Here is a 17,336-nt window from a genome sequence, read left to right as displayed (position 1 = left end):
ATGAATTTTGGCAGTCTAAGAAAGCAACATGTTCAGACTGTTTCCTTAGTACATTATTGCTGCTGCCCATGATTTCATGTGAAAATAGTAACCAAAATGCTTCACCACCTGCTATTTCACTGGTTTTGGGTTTGTTTTTTGTGGTTTTTTTTTTGTTGTTGTTGTTGTTTTGGTTTGGTTTTGGTTTTGGTTTTTCTGCTTCACTCACAGGCCCTGACTAGTAGCAGCACAGCTGTGAGTAGAACTGGTGTAATCCTGTTATGCCAGACCAAAGCTTCAACCAGGATCTGCTGATTTCGTGATGCAAAAGGAGAGGTGAATATGCAGCCCGAAAGGGTCAGACAGTGCATTTTTCTGGAGTGTGTGTGATCCAAATTCAGGCTGCCTCTGACACCCATGGATTTTAGTATTGCAAAGAAATGTCCAAGATGCTGTACTGTTTCAGGAAACAGAGTTTGTATTCTTGAGTAATTTCCTGACCTGAATTCCTGGTTGTTAACTTTTACTTTAATTTTCTCATGCTGCTCCGTACTTAAAGAGCATTTTCCCTCTTTGAATCAACTGACTGCTATCTTGTCATTTTTTAAAATGCCTTAAATAACCCAGATGCCAACAAGAGAAGTATGTTTATGAGCCAAGTTTCTTGCATTGTATTCTTTCTTGTCAGCAGGGTTTCCTGATAGAGCTGTGTTATGAAAATACAACTCTTTTAGGTCATTCAACCAATTTTTTATGAGCCAGTTCAGCCAGTCCTATTCAGATAATTCTCAGACTTCATTCAGGTTTTCTTTTCTCTGAGAAAAAATCTAAAATTGAGATTCATATTGTTGATGATGTTTCAGTGCTATTGTTCAATATTTGATATTTATTTTGATTGATTATTTTTGATTTTAACTGATTTAAAAGTATTTTAATGTTTGCTTATCTTCTTTTATGAATGGAAATGAGTCAAAAACTTGTGAAATTATGCCCCAGAGAGAGCAAAAGCTAAAGGAAATATGGAGTCTCTGTCAGAGGATTGTTTTTCTTCTTCAATCAATTTGCAATAAATTTAGCATCCTTTCAACAAGTTCATTATAGCTCTATATTGCTCAGTTCAGTATTTTAAAGCTGTCGTGATTGCTCAAGCAATTGCTTTATCCATGAAAAGTTATGCAAAGGAACACTGAAGAGCTCGACCATAATAAATAGACTGTAATGTTTGATGACGCAGACAAAGGGAACATAATGTATGAAATTTATTTTCTCCCTGCCACAGCAATGAAAACACATTGATTTTTTTGGAAAGGATGAGACTGACACAGCAAATAAGCATACTTTTGCTATTACTGACCTGTCTAGAGAGGGGAATAAACTAAAAAGAAAAAAAAAGTTCTAATAAAGTCTCTAGCCCAATTTTCAGAAGGTTTCTGAGACTCATAGGTAGAGACCAATGTAGGAACTGGGCAAGAGGGAACAGGAAGAAATAGTACAACAACTCATATATGAAGACCTGAGAACAAGGTCCTTAGGTTTTGTATTTGTGTGTTATTCTGGGGCTCTGTCATCTATACAAAACACAGTAATCAGGATAAAGGTAAGATTGAGTGGTTTTTATAAGGAACATTCAATAGTCAGCTCTTTACATCTTTTGTTTCCACTGTTTCTACTTTATTTCATCTTTTATTCAGTGTCGAAGCTATTTTTAATTTACTCTGAATTCTTTAACTGTTTGTGTAAATTTTCTTGTAATGGGTAAGAGAAGTCTGTTCTCCTCTACATAACTCTTCTCAGATTCCCATAATGCCTGTCCCTTTCCTCCAGTAGTATTTTTCATGAACAAGAAATAGAAAACACAATATCCAAAATGCAGATCTCAAAAAGAAAGACTGAGATAATCCAACATATTTTTCATAGAATTTTTAACATCTGCTAGTGCCAGGCATTTAAGGAGACACAAAAGGTGCTTCAGTAAGAAATTAGCCCGTTCTGAAACTAGAGGTAGCATTAAATTAATCTGTTCACTATTTTGGATAGCTGACCTAATTTTTCTAAAGTGAACTTGGCCCAGATGCTTCGTATCATTATTACTTATTTATAGGTAAAATGCAAAGTATTTTTAGAAAAAAAGTAAAAGTTCATTCTTTACTTACAATAATTTTTTATTTAGGTCACGTAGAAAGAATAGAGTGGTGAATTTTATACAATATAAATGAAATGTGAATAAGGGAATCTAGTTTTGTCTAGTGCTTCAAAGCAAAGATACCTCTCTAGAATCAAGCAGCAATGAGATTTGTGGCAGAGAAAGGAAAGGGTAACAGTTGCACCAGACACAAACTTCTTTCACCTGAATTCAGCACAGCTTTAGGTGATCAGAATTGCTTCTTCTGCTTCTGCAGATGAGATAATTTGATGATTATTTTCCCTTTAGTACTAGGCACTGGAATGCTCTCACTGTGCTTTTCAGAGTAGAGAGCACTTCCTGTTGTTAGTCTTGTATACAGAGATATCAAGTGTCCTTACAGAAGAGTTTTCTTTGGGCAATGTGCAGGTAGTCTGTGAGGAGATTTTGGTTACTGGTGTGATAAACTGAAGACTAGACTTTGGGATGTATCACTTTGTCTGCTTACTGGTACAAAAAGCAATTCAGGGTGACCCTGGACTATGTACTAGCTTGACTAATGTTGAATAAGCAGTTGAATAGGTTGGTTGGAAAGCTTCTAAAACAGCCTAGTACATTTGCTTAATATTCTTTATTAGTGTGGAATTAAAACATTGCAAAAACTCCTCTCCTTACCAGGTTATTAAATATTTGAAACCCTGTTTGATGATAGCTTGTGTGAACACAATTACCTTACTTCATCCCAGTCTGGTACATTTTTTCTGAAGCTGTGGATTTATTTTCAACAAAACTGGCCACAGCATAAGTTCACTGTTTTTATTTATTCCTGGAAGATCAAGATTTACATAGATTTTAGGTAGATTTATTGTTTGCTTTGAGAGACAGACTTTTAGTGCAAGATAAATCTCCTCGTAAGTGGATCAGAGCAGGAGATAGATAGCAGTTGTTCTCAAGTACAGCTGAAGCTTGTACAGCCTGAAGTACTTCAACATGCCTTTTCTTTGCAGAGGCAGTTTCAATCTGATTCCTTTCAGTTTCTGTATATCTGCTTCGTCTCTGTATCAATAACAGCTGCATGTTCGTGAAGTATATTCAAGATGATGGTAGCTAAAATCAGGAATTGGCATCAGGAAGATCCAGCTAGGGACCTGTCATGTTCTGATTCCTCTGCATCACCAGTGATCTCTGAAGGCTCAGCCAAAAAAAAGACCAAGAAAATGGTATGCTTTAAAAGGAATAAGGAATGGATGTATTAAGTTTAATTAAGCAATATTCAAAACTAATTAGTTGAGGTGGTTAGTAAATCTAACGAAGAATAATGATTCCCCTTTTCTGCTGAAAAAGTAATGACTGTCTGGGCTCTGTATAATGCCCAAGCTATCCCTTAAAACAGTGGTCAGTAGGGCTAGAAGATGACCTACTCTTTGTACAGATTTAGCACTGTTTGCTATAAAATGTGTGAATGGAAATTTGGCATTCTTGCAAGTGGAAAGTGAATCCAAGCTGTGTATGGCAAGACATATAGCTGTGTTCCTCCTGTTTTATTTCCAATCCTTGTACTTCAGTGACCATCTTTCTTTCTATTGCTGGGTTGTTCTAAAATGGTTTGTGGAAAAGCAGCTATCTACACTATGCATAACTGTAATATTTTAATTTGATTGTTTGTTATATGAACCCTCTGACATTTCTATGGCTTGAGGAGCTGGAGAATCCCTGAAAATAAATTATTTATCCATCAATAGCAGGAAAGTTTGAAAACAAGGGAGCGTGCTTTGTTAATTTTACAAAGTCCTTTCTAAGCACCGTAAAAATGCTTCATGAGATAAGTGATATGCCCTAAGTTTTCTAAAATCACTTGACAAGATTCCTTGCTGGAGATTATGAGCTGTGGTAAAATAGTGTTGAGTGAAAGATGAAATAGGATATTGGCCAATTTCCAGGAACCAAGAAACAGCCATAGATGGATCTTTTCTTAATGGAAGGGAGCTAAGGTTGGAGTAATCCAGCAGCCTGTTTCTGTCAGAAGGGAGATTTTATTATACTGCTGGGCTTCTTCATGTCTCGGGGTGAAAGACAGTTGAAGAGTGGTAACAGCACAGACAGGAGAGACAAATGCTGTCCTACATCCTGAAAAAATTGTACCATGTTTTCTGGGAAAATAAACATATCCTCTGTATTTTAAAGAATCAGAAGTAGAAATGGTAGGTGAGTTGTTGTTTGAGGTTTTTTTCTGAAAATGTAATCTCTTTTGGATTGTTGTATTTTAGGGGTAAAACCTCTACATTTGTTCTTACAGTTACAAGGCAAGGGATTTTGGGCCCTGATTACCTGAGTAGATATTTATGTCTGCTGGAATCTGGTGTATCTCCATGCAATGTTTGTGCAGCTTTTTTACTGTTTGTATTCCCTGAAGAATTTCTAGGTAGGGTACCTTTTCTGCCTGATCCGGTTCAGTTGATGATATTAACAGCTATTTTCTAGGCTCAAACCATGTGAAGTGCAACCCATCACTGCTTTAAACACCTTTAATTTTACATGCAAAACTAGAACCCAAAGTATTGGGAAGAATATTGTGGTGGTTTTCAGGTTTTTTTCTAGTATATTTTATTTTATTATATATTATTATTTAGAAGCCATGTATTAATTTCTTTTGGCAGATTTTGAATATGGATAAAGTAGGTGACAATATTGTCCCTAATAAGCATTGGTTTAAAAATAAATGAAGGAGTTAAGAAAGTGCTTGGGGAGAAACATTTCACAAATGAGGTTAATTAACACATATGTCAGTAAGCAGCATTCAGGTTATGAAAAAAACCCAGCAGAATGAAAAGGGCTGTGGTAAAAGGGCACAGTTAAAATAAACTGAAGAGTAGCAATGCTAGCAAGTGTGTGGAGTTTCTCTGCTTTTAAAATGTCTTCCTGACTGTGGCAGCATTACAAGCTCAAGTGAAATTAATTTTTAAACAGCTTCTGGTAGCAATTCCACTGCTATCAGAAGGCTAATGCTTCAGGACTGTAATAGGACATCGCTTCATATCTGGGACATGACTTAAATATATCCTTCCCCAGCATTGTTTGCATTTTCTTTCTGTTTTGCAATTTTTTGGTCAACAAAATTCAACCAGAATCTTTCCTGTACCTCTGTGTAGTCTCTACAGATCTGCCCATTCTAGCAAGTGGAACAGAATCCTGCATTCAGTGCTGTTCCTAAAGGCTGCTAGGTTAGGTTTAGCCATTGTTTCACAGATTTAGGCAGTCTTTCACGTGCTGCTCCTACCCACAGTGTTCATCTGTGGCCATCTGGAGGCACAGCCCCTGCGGTTCCTCATCTGGGATTTTGCTGGAGCTCATAAATGCGTAGCTATACTCAAGGGTGCTACCTCTCCTGCCATTACTCTTTTCTTTGGGAATATGAGCTAGTGACTGTGGATAGTGTGACTTCCCTGACTGCAGACAGCCTGCAGTTAGCCTAAATTAGGTGTCTGAGGTTTCCTGCCTTTATTTCGAAATTGCCTGGTCCCAGCAGCATTAAGCTTTGCAAATAGTAAAGCACTATTAAATGGGTTTAAATCCCATTAAACTGAAACCCCATGTACTTGCATCTAGTGTTTTTTCCCCTCTAAAGGTCAAGATATGCTATGCAAAGTATGTTTCATACATTATGGTGTGAACTATTCAGAAGAGGGTAGCTGTTAGAAAAAGGTTCTGACTGTGCTGTCAGGTTCTTTAAAGAACTCGAAGTTCAAACTAGGTTTGGAGAACATGGGAAATTTTCCTCAGCTGTTTTTTACAGCTAATTACTCATGTAGGAAGAAGTTGATCATCAGAATCATGAGGCTTACATCAGTGTTGTTCTTTGGCTGTGAGCCACAGTTGTATAAGATTTTGCAAAGGCAAGAGGAGTGAGATTTAGAGGATGATAGATGAATGCAGTAGTACACCAATGTTGCTGGAGAGTTTACAGGCTGTTGCTGCAGCATTGAGAGCTCGTGCCATTGAACTTTGACATTTCAGCCCTGGAATGGCTGATGAAGAATGGGCTGTTACAGAGCTAATCAAGTAATGGTTGAAACCCCTGTCTTCCTGATACATTGTACTCAGATGTTACTGTCTTTTAAAGCTGTTGTTTAATTTCAGACATTGATATTTATTATAGAGGAACTTAAATCAAGATCAGCTGTCTGAACATTTGAGTTCTTCAAATTCTCAGGAGACATTGCAGCTCAGGACAGTTTCTAATCCTTACATTTATTTGCACTAACCTCTTGAGTCTATTTTTTCTCTTAGGCGTGAAGTGATTTTTATAAACATGAATCCATTAACTCTAAATTACCACTGTACTAAATCAGATTCCATGTCTCTCTGATAAATTGTGGCTTTACTCAGAGGAGCAACACAAATCTAATTTTGTCTCTAGTACATAAATGTACCTTCCTGTTGCCTAATTTAATAATCTTTATCCATACTCAAGTTTGCATAACAAAATGTCCATAAAAAAAAAAAAATTTTGTTCGGCTAGATTTTTACAACATGGACAAATCTATGCGATACAATATTAAAATTACTGGGACCGGAATAGGTTATAACAGAAGATGTTGGAATGTGCTTTAGGCTGTGCAAACAGCTACAGACATGGGAATGGTTCAAGAAGGCCTTTTCAGTCAGGGAACTATATACAATTAAGTATATTATTTGGTATACACATGATTCTGTGCATAAAAATATATATATATATATATATGTATAAGTATATATATAAGATGTAATTTAGTCCCAGCAGTGGATTTTTGTTGGCTGAATTTTTCTAGTTGCTCCTTGAGCCTATTTCTAGCTTTTAGCACCTGTAGCATTTTGTGGCATGTTGCACATACTAACTGCACAGTATGAGGGAGCACCTCCTTTGCCTTGTTTTGGATCAGTAATCTGCAAATTTACTTCTTGCTCTCTTTTCTTCAGTTTCTTTTGTATGGAGAAGTTACAGGCTCTGCTTGTGCTTGTTCCTGGGAAAAAAAATAAATAAGAAAGGAGAACAGGCAGTATAAGTCATCAGCTCTCCCTCCAAGTGCTACTTAGAACATGCCTATGTGTGGTCAAAATCGAAGAAGACATGGCAGAAGGAAAATGCACACTATAGAAGTGTGATGTTGTGTTGCCAGATAGTTTTAAATACATTGTTCTGTCAGGGTGTTGGCATATGTTCTCTAGACAGAGGGGGTGTGGGGGGTGTGTGTGTGTGTGTACAAATGCGTCTTTGATCTTTATCAGCTCTCAACCAATCTCTGGGATCCTCCATAGCTGTTCAGTAGTGGCCTTAGGATGACTCAGAAGTGTGAGCAAGAGAGATGTGCATGAGCAGTCCTTGGGGCAGGGGATCAGAGCAGGGTACCAACTGCAAGCATCCCATTTGTGAACTTTAGACAGTGAACAGACCGTAGAGCATTAAATGGTGAGAAAATAACCTGGCCCCTCTGGACCCATAGGTTTCAACCTGTTTTCTGTTTAGGATTCACTAAAACTAGAGATGTAGTTGCTTTCAGGGTTGCATTTTCCAGTTTTGTCAGCTGAAGGACCACTATTACTGATTTAAATATGAATAATATGCCTATGTTCTTTCATATTATGTGGTTGTGAAATGGGCAGGCACAACCCAGAGCTCGATAGAGAAAATCCACATGAAATTGCATTGTCTATTCTGTTTTTACCCTGTCTTCTAGATCATGTATCATCCTCAAAGACAGATCACTTGATGAGTGACACAAAATGCTAGTTTTAAAAAATCCCCTTTATTTTGCATCATAGCCTATTGTTTTGAGTAACAGCTCACAGTATGGTGGTTCAACAAAGGGAGAGCACAAGGAAAATACAAATTTGTGTCTAAGCAACTCCTGTAGACAGTAGTCTTTGTGAAACAGACTGGTATTAGAGTCAAATATCCTTCTCTCCTCACTCCCTTCCACTGATTTCTGTCCTCACATTGCCTCCTACCAGGGGCCAGCACAAGGGTTTGCATCTCTATGATAACCTGGGTTAAAGAGCTGGACTTAGAATAAGCATTTTTCTGGGAGTGTGGGGGAAGAGGAATTTGCTTATTTCAGAAATGTTAATTTTCATTTAGATAGCTCCTTGCTTGGGATCAACCTGGAGATATCCCAGCATGTATGTTAGGATACTGAATGACATGGTACAAAAGAGGCAATGAGCAACCGAAGCAGAGCAGAGGGCTGGGATTGTTTCTGCAAGAATGCACATGAAACAGCATCCTGACCTAATTTATGAAGCAGTAGCAAAACTCTTGCACTGTATAAATTATGAAAGTGCAGTAATTAATCTGTCTAGTTGAATAGAAATTAAGCTTTATCCTTTGGAAAATAAAAAAAAAGAAATTTAATTTGTACCTCTATCTCTATGGAATCAACATTTTGTGTAACAAGATTTGCAGAAATAAAACATTGAACCTTGTCTTTAGTTTATTGTTTAAAAGCCAGTTTCTTTTCAAGAATCTCAGTTTCCGACAGGGGAGGACCAACATCAAGTTGCTTGTATCTAATAGAGATTTGCTTTGTTTGTATCCAGTTTTAGCATTGGTACAAGTATCCACGTGCTATTTAAAGTGCTTTTATTTATTACCAGCGGGACACAGCACTGATGCACGTGCTACACGGTAGCATAACATTCCATGAGCTATAAGAGAAGTGGGTTTCACTTTTGTTTGACTTTCTTGTCACTTTGAACTCTGAGAAAGTAACAAGGGCTGTGGTGTGAAGTCTTCTACTTCACTGCTAATGTAATAATGTTCTGTTTACAGAGGCATGTTTGTCATAGACAGGCAGCTGTGTTTGTGTTACAGCCACTGTATCGATTGTGATCCTTCTAGCTGAACAAAGTTTCAGCTTCATTTTACAAAACATGACCTGTTAGCTTTGGTGATTTAGTCTACAAATCATCAAGAGTAGTCTTATGGTAGTAATAATGATAAGAGAGTTATGGAAATTTCAGCAGTGAATCTAATATGAACTGGATGTACTTTTTCAGGGGGCACCTATCTAGGTAAACAAATGGTTCCCTAACTGCCATCTCAGATAAAGTCAGGTCTGGAAGTTTTAAATTGCTAACTGCAGTGGCTTATTAAGACAGAAATGCCAGTGATACTTACTAGAGAGGAGAAGCTTGCTTCAGGCAAGCAGGCACCTAGCAGTTGTTGTCTACAGTAGTCTTCCTGATAGTCATCTCACAGCCAGGTGAGCAATGAAAGCCATAACTCACCCGAGGTGGTGGGCACAGCAGACTGCTGGCAGGCAGCTGCACTGTACAGTATGAGTCGCTCTGCAAAAGGCAGGGCTTGAAATGGACAGAAAGGACTTGACCAGAAAACTGAGTTTCTGAAAGGGGAAGTAGTTCCAGGGCTAACAGAAGGAACCTCCTCAAGGACCATCAGCTGCGGTGACAAAGTAAGGCATTGCCAGGTAACTGGGGAGTGAACAAGGCACAAGACATTAAATTTTACAGAACATGCAAGCTTAGATAGACCTATATAAATTGTTTCAGCCCCAACAACAATGACATATAGAAACCTTCAGAACTGAAGAAGTATTTACTTCATCTCAAAATGACTATGCCTAAGACTGTAGGAATACGGAATTTAACATATCCCTTCACATATGCAAGTGGAATACCTCTATAAACACCTGACAGAGGAGACTGTGATGTATTTTAGGTATTCATATAAAACCCACAAATTAGCAAAGTAGCCGGCTGATAAAACTATGCTAAAGTCATATGTTGTATTTCATGTCTTCTAGTTTTCCTTTTTCTCCCCAGTCTAGGAGATAAAATACTAGCTTTAATTTGAATTGTTGAGAGTCTTTGATCTGTATTTTACTGTTCTTGAACAAGTGAACTTTGGATGGTCTGTCTCCAGAGGGGCAGAGGATGCAACTAGGTTGTACAGTAGGCTGGAAGTCATGTAAGGAATGTGGAACCATATAATTTTTTTTATTAGATGCTGAGTATAGAGGAGAAAAGTGGTGTTATCAAGTGCCAGGCTTAGTAAGGTGTTCCCTCGGGTGGGCACACACCACTATTCTTCTCTGCCTTCTGCAAGAAGCAGTCCAGAAAAAAAAAGTCTCCTATATTTAAACAGCCTTGGAGTAGCACATTGATCAAATAAGCTGTGAAAATAGGCAGTTAAACTTGAATTAAAGTGTGTTTTAAAGGGTGAATTCACTCAGCATTATTTTACAGTTGAGAAAAATGTTTGAGCTGGTATTACAAAGAAAGGAACTAGTTTTGCAGACATAGCTAGACACCATTCTGAGCAAGATCAACTACTGGAAAATAGGAATTCAGTTTTTCAGTAATGACACTAAAATTAGGCTTCAAAGATTACATTTAAAGTTTATCGTCAAATGTTTTCAACAGCCAACATGACATTATGCATGTGCTCAGGTACAACCCAATCTTCAGAACTACAAAATCCACATCCATAGTAGTCTTTTAAAGCTTAAAATGATAGTAATACTCAAAGAAAAGGATGATCTCTTTTGACACTGCATACTGAGCAGTCCCAATCCATTTCTTCATGTCATCTGCCTTGCTTTACTATCCTATGCTGACCTTGAGATTGGCTCAGTTGGTCAGAGCATGGCATAGTAACACCAAAGTTGTGGGTTTGTTCCCCATATGGGCCGTTCACTTCAGAGCTGGACTCAGTGATCCTTGTGGATTCCAACTCAGAATATTCTGTGAGTCTGTTTGCTTTGTTTTGCAATTGTGATGTATAAAAACCTCTGGGCTGGTAAAGCACTATTTTCTCTCTTTTTCACTCTTAGGAAAGAATTTAAATCTCATGCCCCTCTTTAAAAGCTTCAAGCAATCTGAGCGCTATAACCTTTTATGTGTTGTTCCTGATAAATCTGCAAGCAGACTTGGTTACAGTTTTTCAGGTTACTTTTTCTCCTAGGCCTTTTTTATTCAGACACTGTTTTCCTAATCATTTCCCTAAATACTTCTATTTACTTGTCATTCCCATTTCAGTGGTTGGAAGCCGCTTCATCAGTAATAAGACACTGGTTTTATTACTCAACTAAGTGTAAAATTTAGGGTGAATGAATGACAAATAAAATAAGGAGCCTGGGAACTGGTTGTTTGCCTTATGTCAGGTGCTTTCTCTCCATCATCCATTAGATAGTCACTAAACTACTTTTCAGGAGAGAGAGAAAAATTTTTTGTTATTTCCTGAAGAAAATGTGTGTCAGACCATTACCCTTCCAGGTTCACAAACTGTGATTGATGAAATACTCTCTAAAACATAATTAGTTTTAACTGCTTCTGTACAAAAGCATTTGCACAACATAATCAATCAGCTTGGAGAAAACATTTCTCAGCAGTCTGTAAACAAAAAGGCTTTGACAGTCCAGGTCTCAGAAGGACCTTCAGGTCAGTTAGAAAAGGCAAACCAGTTTTCACCAAAATTTCAAATAAAAGTCTTAAAGATGATATATTTCATACTTTGTGTTAGATGTACATCTTCTGATAAAAACCCCATGAGTAAAAATACTCTTACCTTTCATCTGCTACAAAGTTAAACACTTGAGGGGTTTTCTTCTAAGACAGGCATTGTCACTGATTATTTGTAAGTTTTATTGTACATGTCCACAAATGGTCTTGGCGTATTTACAGTGTGCTTCAGCCCCAGCCCACTTAAAGTTCACCACCAGCTTCTAAAGGTTATGGAGGAACCATGGATCCTCATGCCAGAGGATGGAAAACCCAAGTTTCTTCAGATACTTGTTTCAAGATGTCCACTGTCTTTACATTTAGAATTACAATCTAGTCTTCCGTTCTACAGCCTGTCACTTTCTGTCCCTTAGCGTGGAATCAGAGATTCAAATCACATATCTGTCTAAGCTCCCATCCTATCTCTAGTTAGATTGAGTATGTATAATTTAATTTTATATATGCTGCTATTATTTTATATATATATCTCGATATATAATTTTATAAAACAGATGTTTTGCAGATTATATATCATGTTATATGCTACATGTATATATTTTTATATAGAAGTGTAATAAAGAACATTGGAAGAACGGAACATCCAAATCCAAATAATTAGTTTCAAGCTAATTTATTTTTGAGTGTTTGGTGCTGATAATCTTGTTTGGTATTACTTCCTATCTGATCTCCTAGCTAATTGCTAATTATTGACAGTTTACCAATAGTGTATGAGAAAATTTGAAAATGATTAATTTAGTTTAGCTTTTTTATTCTGTTTGTAAAAACAGGGCCATGGCCTTTCAAGTTGTCTGGAAGCTTCCCCCCAGAGTTGGTTCAGAAGTGATTACTCATGGTTTCAACATTGTTTCAGCTGTGTCCCTGACTTTGAGCAAGCAGTGGATGCTATTGTCGCACTTAGGGATCGGACAATTTTCAAAATTCTTGAACTTCAAAAGATTGAGGAGTTTGTGATTAAACCAGTGAGGCAACATAACTTTCTCCCTTTAGTTTGCTCTGAGAGCATTTATCTCTATGACTTTTTTATTTAGGATGCTGCCTTCTTTTTTCCTTGCTGTGTTTCCAGCCTGTAAATTTGCATTGCTGGCAGCACACATGAGTACACATTTATTTTCTTTTCATGAGAAAAACAGGCTTTATATCTGGTTCTGAATAAATATAAGCAAATGAGGAACTTCAGTATAGTCTCTTACTAAAGCATGGTCCTGAAGATAGAAGCAAAGTTGGAATTTTTGAGTTTATATGTTCTAATTTCTTGAGATGTTGTATAGTCTTCTTCTAAAGGTTAAAAACTTTTGAAGGAAAGCCAAACCTCAAGTTTAAATGCATTAACAGGTTACTCTTATATGGTAAGTTTAAAGTATAATAAGCTCTTTTAAGTGAGTAAAAGAAGATGAGGAGTCCTGTCACTATATAAGCTTGTTCAACTTCTAGCAGATACTGTAGACTCTCCTACAAAACTTTTTACTTTGGATTATAATGCTGTGGATACTCACAGTTGTTTCCCATGCCCAAACTTTCCCAGCTCCACAACTCTTTGTAATGACAGTTCGTATCCTTAAAGGGAGTTGAGGCTCAAAATCAGATCTTTCAGCACAGTTTTTTCAGTTCATAAATCTGAGACTCATTGTCTGATGCCTGATTAAGGAAAGTCAGCAAAGACAGAATTCTGGCTCACAGGAGAATCTGTAGTGCCTAAACGATTTCTTGGATGTAAATGCACCAGAGAGATAGGCAGAGATGTATTGCACTAGGAAAGGTGTCTAATCATTTTGCTGCAAACACTGACAAAAGGGATTACTGTAATTTAAGTTTAGGACACTGTACTCAAGCAGGGTTTTGTTCTGTGGCAGATTTAACTGCATGGATGTAGCAGGAAATGAGAGGGGCTTAATTTCACTCAGCAGGATGAAGGTTGAGGGGGGATAAGATTGCCATGTGTTTGTGTGTTGCAGGTAGCCACTGTTGGGGAAAGTGCTACTTAGTTTTAGTTAAATTGATCTAAATTGGTGATTTTTAAATTTAGGCTGAAAATTATATTAATGTTTCTGACTACTAGAACAGTCAAATTCAAGATTAGTCTTTCAGTGTGATTAGTGACAGGAATAAAATTTCAGCAAGACAGCAATTTCCTTCAAGTCTGATATTTTAATGGGAGTTGTTTGAGGTGATATCTCTACTTGTAAGAGACTTTACTCCATCATCCTTCTGTGGTATATATTCCTGTTAAATTCTATGCATTAAAGGAGGCCTCTCACCTAATCTGCTGGGATTCTCTTTGAAACAATGTAAAAAGATAGGTTCTTCATTTATAAAGTAGGTAGGAGAAATGTCTCTCCTTTATCTACATAGAAAACAAAAATGACTAATTTATACTAGAATTCTACTGATCCTAGGGTGGAAGTGAGATGAGTGGAGTACCATCCTATATAACTGACAAAATCAATCTTACTATGTTTAAAGTGGAAATTACAGTGGAGACTCTGTGACCTCCGCTCCTCTCTTGCATTTAAGTCTAATTTTGTAGAACTCCCTCCTGTAATATGATATCCAGATTGATGACAATTTTCCAGGCTTGGTCATACTGGCTCTTCAGTACTAAGTAGTAATGAGTATAGTCCTTTAGAATGCACTTGCCCAAAGTGCATTGTTAGTGTCTTGCAACCAACAGTTACAGTCTGAGAAGGATGAGGTTTCAAGTGGCTTTAAGTTTTATGCAGACTGGAAGGACCTTGGTGAATGTGAAATAAATGTAAGAACATCAGAACATAACAGGATTGAACATACTCTTCTGGATCATCAAAATCCTCTCCCTGTGCTTGGAGGCAAGCGTCTTACACTTTTCTAAACAAACTCCTGAAGTAATGTTTACTGTCTCTATCTAATTAAACAGAAATAATAAAACAGAAAATTCAGCTTTCTTTGTTGCAGTTAAACATATTTATAGCCTTGTGCTGCAAGAACCAGTTTTAATTACAGATCCTTAAATTTAATTAACTGTAGTTGCAAAATGGACAAACCAGGAGGTTCATTTCATACATATGAAATACATTGGTGCTGGGAAAATGGGTTACGCTGAGATTCTAGAGGTCTGCATCAGACATGTGCTACAGTCCAGCAAACAATGAAAAAGATCTTCTATTTCATTCTGTAATAGGTTCTAATTCAGATGATGAGCTGCTGTGTAAGGAATGTATGTATTTAATATCCCATTTAAGCAATGATTTTCTTCTAAATGCAGGCAAGGAAAGAGGAAGTGGGGCCAGACAAAGAAGCTAATTCTAAGTATTCTTCACTAGCAATGATTACCCTTTGCTTTGATAAACCATAATGAATGTATTGCTAGAAATAAACATAATCTCTTCCCATTATTTGAAAAATGAACTGCAGTTTTTGGCTGTGTGCTGGGTCAGTTCATCACCACAGACTGATTATGCTGGTGGACCCAGTGACAAAGGACCCAGGGAAGGCTGAAGTACTCAGTGCTTCCTTTGCCTCAGTTTTAAGCAGTAAGGTCTGTGCCCATAAGCATTACATTGGGTCAGTTAATCACCCCAGACTGCTGAACTGAAGTAGATGCATCTCAGGAAATAATGATCCTTGTTCAAGGATCAAACACTAGCAAAATAATTTTATACTGGGTTTGTTTTGCAGGGCACATAAAGATTCGTATTTTATACCAATGATGTTGTTATTGTCAATTAGTTTAACTGAGATTTGAAACTACATGGAACACGCCTTTATTATTTGGAAAAAGTTTAAAAAAGATGTTACGATTTTTTATGAGTTGAATTTATTATCTGTTTATCATCTGTTCAGAGGAAGTTCAAGTTGCACATCAGGAAGAGTTTCTTCATGGAAGGGGTTGTTAAGCATCAGAAAGGACTGCCAGGGAGGTGGTGCAGTCACTTGGTACTTGGTACTTAGTGCTGTGGTCTAGTTGACAAGGCAGTGATCAGTCAAAGGTTGGACTTGATGATCTAGGAGGTCTATTCCAACTTAAATGAGTCTGTCATTCTGTGAAATAACTTCAGTATAAATTACTTAAATTATGTTTAGCAGTAATTGGTCACTGCACAGAAGAAAGAACCAGTTCAAGAGAGGGAATTTGCAGCATGCTGCTCAATAGGACGGATTCTGCATTTAAGATTATTTTGCTACTGCAATTAATAATTAGTTTATTCAAAACTGAGAAGCCGATGTGGAGCTAACAAAGATGGAAAACCTGGTGCTCTTAAGAGGTGGTAGAGAACAACCTTGCCATGACTTCTCCCTCTACACCCTTGCATGACAGGTCTCAGGACTGTGTGTCTGGTTGGTTAAATTGAAGCCCAGGTCAGTCTACCTTAAATGTAGGTAATGCCTCACTCTGCTAAGGACCTTCTCTGATACAAAAGAACAAATTAATGAAAAAATTATATGAAAAATTTGCACTGTTTTTCAGACTTTCAACAAATGTGATGTCACAGGAATACACTGAACTGTGAAAATATAGCAAGCTTACAAAATTCAACACATATACAAGAAACTAGGATAAATATAAAATAAAGCTCATACAGCTTTTTTTTCAGAGCTACAAATCACAGTTCCTATGATTTGTATTTATCACTAGTAAAAAAATTTGCTTTTGAAATGAATTTAAACATAAAACTAAATATTTCTTTGCTTGATTTAAATGTTTTGTGAAATGAGAGGAAATGTTCCCCTAATGATTCTGCAAAATTATTTATTACAAAATGTCAAATAATGGAACTGATAATTATATATGTTACTATTGTCATTTGGGATATATTCCACATTCCATACCTTTCATTATCTTGCAGGAAAATGATCCTTTTATATTTAAGATTTTGGCAATTTGAAGTAGGTGACTTGAGAAGTCAAGAAGCAGAAAGGAGATTTATACTAAAGTTAAATCTAAACAATCTAGAATAAATAATATCTTCCAGTGTTAATTTTTGTGAAAAAATTTTGAATCACAAAGGACTAAATTTTTTTTACTTACATTTAAATTCATATTCATTAGTATTTAATGAATAAAATATTGCTCGTGGCTATTTTTTTGTATTGAATGTATTGGAGTATATTTGAGCATATGTATGTAAAGAATAATTAAGCTACTATTCAATAAAGAAAAAAGATGAAGTTGTGGGGAATATTAAGTAGTTTAGCAGAGTAATTCTAGAAGAGAAAATTATTTGCAATTGAATTTCTATTGAAGATTGTATTTTAAGATTGGGATATTAATTGGCTGAAATAAGATTGAGATAGTGAATTAGATTTTCTTCTTTTTAAAGAGAATGTAGCATATTTTGTAAAATTTCTCAGCAAACTTCAGTTTGATCTGTTCTTTTTTTGTTTTAATCATTAAGTAATTATTAATGAGGTATTTAATAATTAGGGTTGCAAATGGCTGAGGGTTTCAGTAGTAGCAGACTGGACAACATTTTAGAGCTATCATGAATGAACAATTAGCAGGATTTGTTGGCAAGGCCCTGGGTGAAGAAATAAATAGCATATCAAGGTTATGAACTGTAGTAATGAAAAGAATGGTGGAGATGGGGAGTAAGAGATTTCATACAGTGTATTTGATGTGCTTTTATCTTGTCCAGATTCAGTTAATGCCTCAGCATTCAATTATAGTTGTCAGAAAAACATCAGCAGGGTGAAGAGGAGAAACCAGAGCCAAAATGTAAGTTAGATGGTTGCTGAAGTAGAGTAA

At 36.6% G+C, this 17,336-nt stretch overlaps 1 protein-coding gene across 1 annotated transcript in view; it reads left to right on the top strand.

Annotated features, from left to right (window-relative positions):
* Window positions 1-17,336, top strand: part of TRPC6 (transient receptor potential cation channel subfamily C member 6) — an 81,196-nt gene that overhangs the window by 31,740 nt on the left and 32,120 nt on the right. The window lies entirely within an intron of this gene.

This window comes from Corvus cornix, chromosome 1 (assembly GCF_000738735.6).
Source record: "Corvus cornix cornix isolate S_Up_H32 chromosome 1, ASM73873v5, whole genome shotgun sequence".
In the NCBI taxonomy this organism is placed as follows: Eukaryota; Metazoa; Chordata; class Aves; order Passeriformes; family Corvidae; genus Corvus; species Corvus cornix.
Note: the sequence above shows the minus strand (reverse complement) of the source record. Positions and strands in the feature narration are given on the sequence as shown.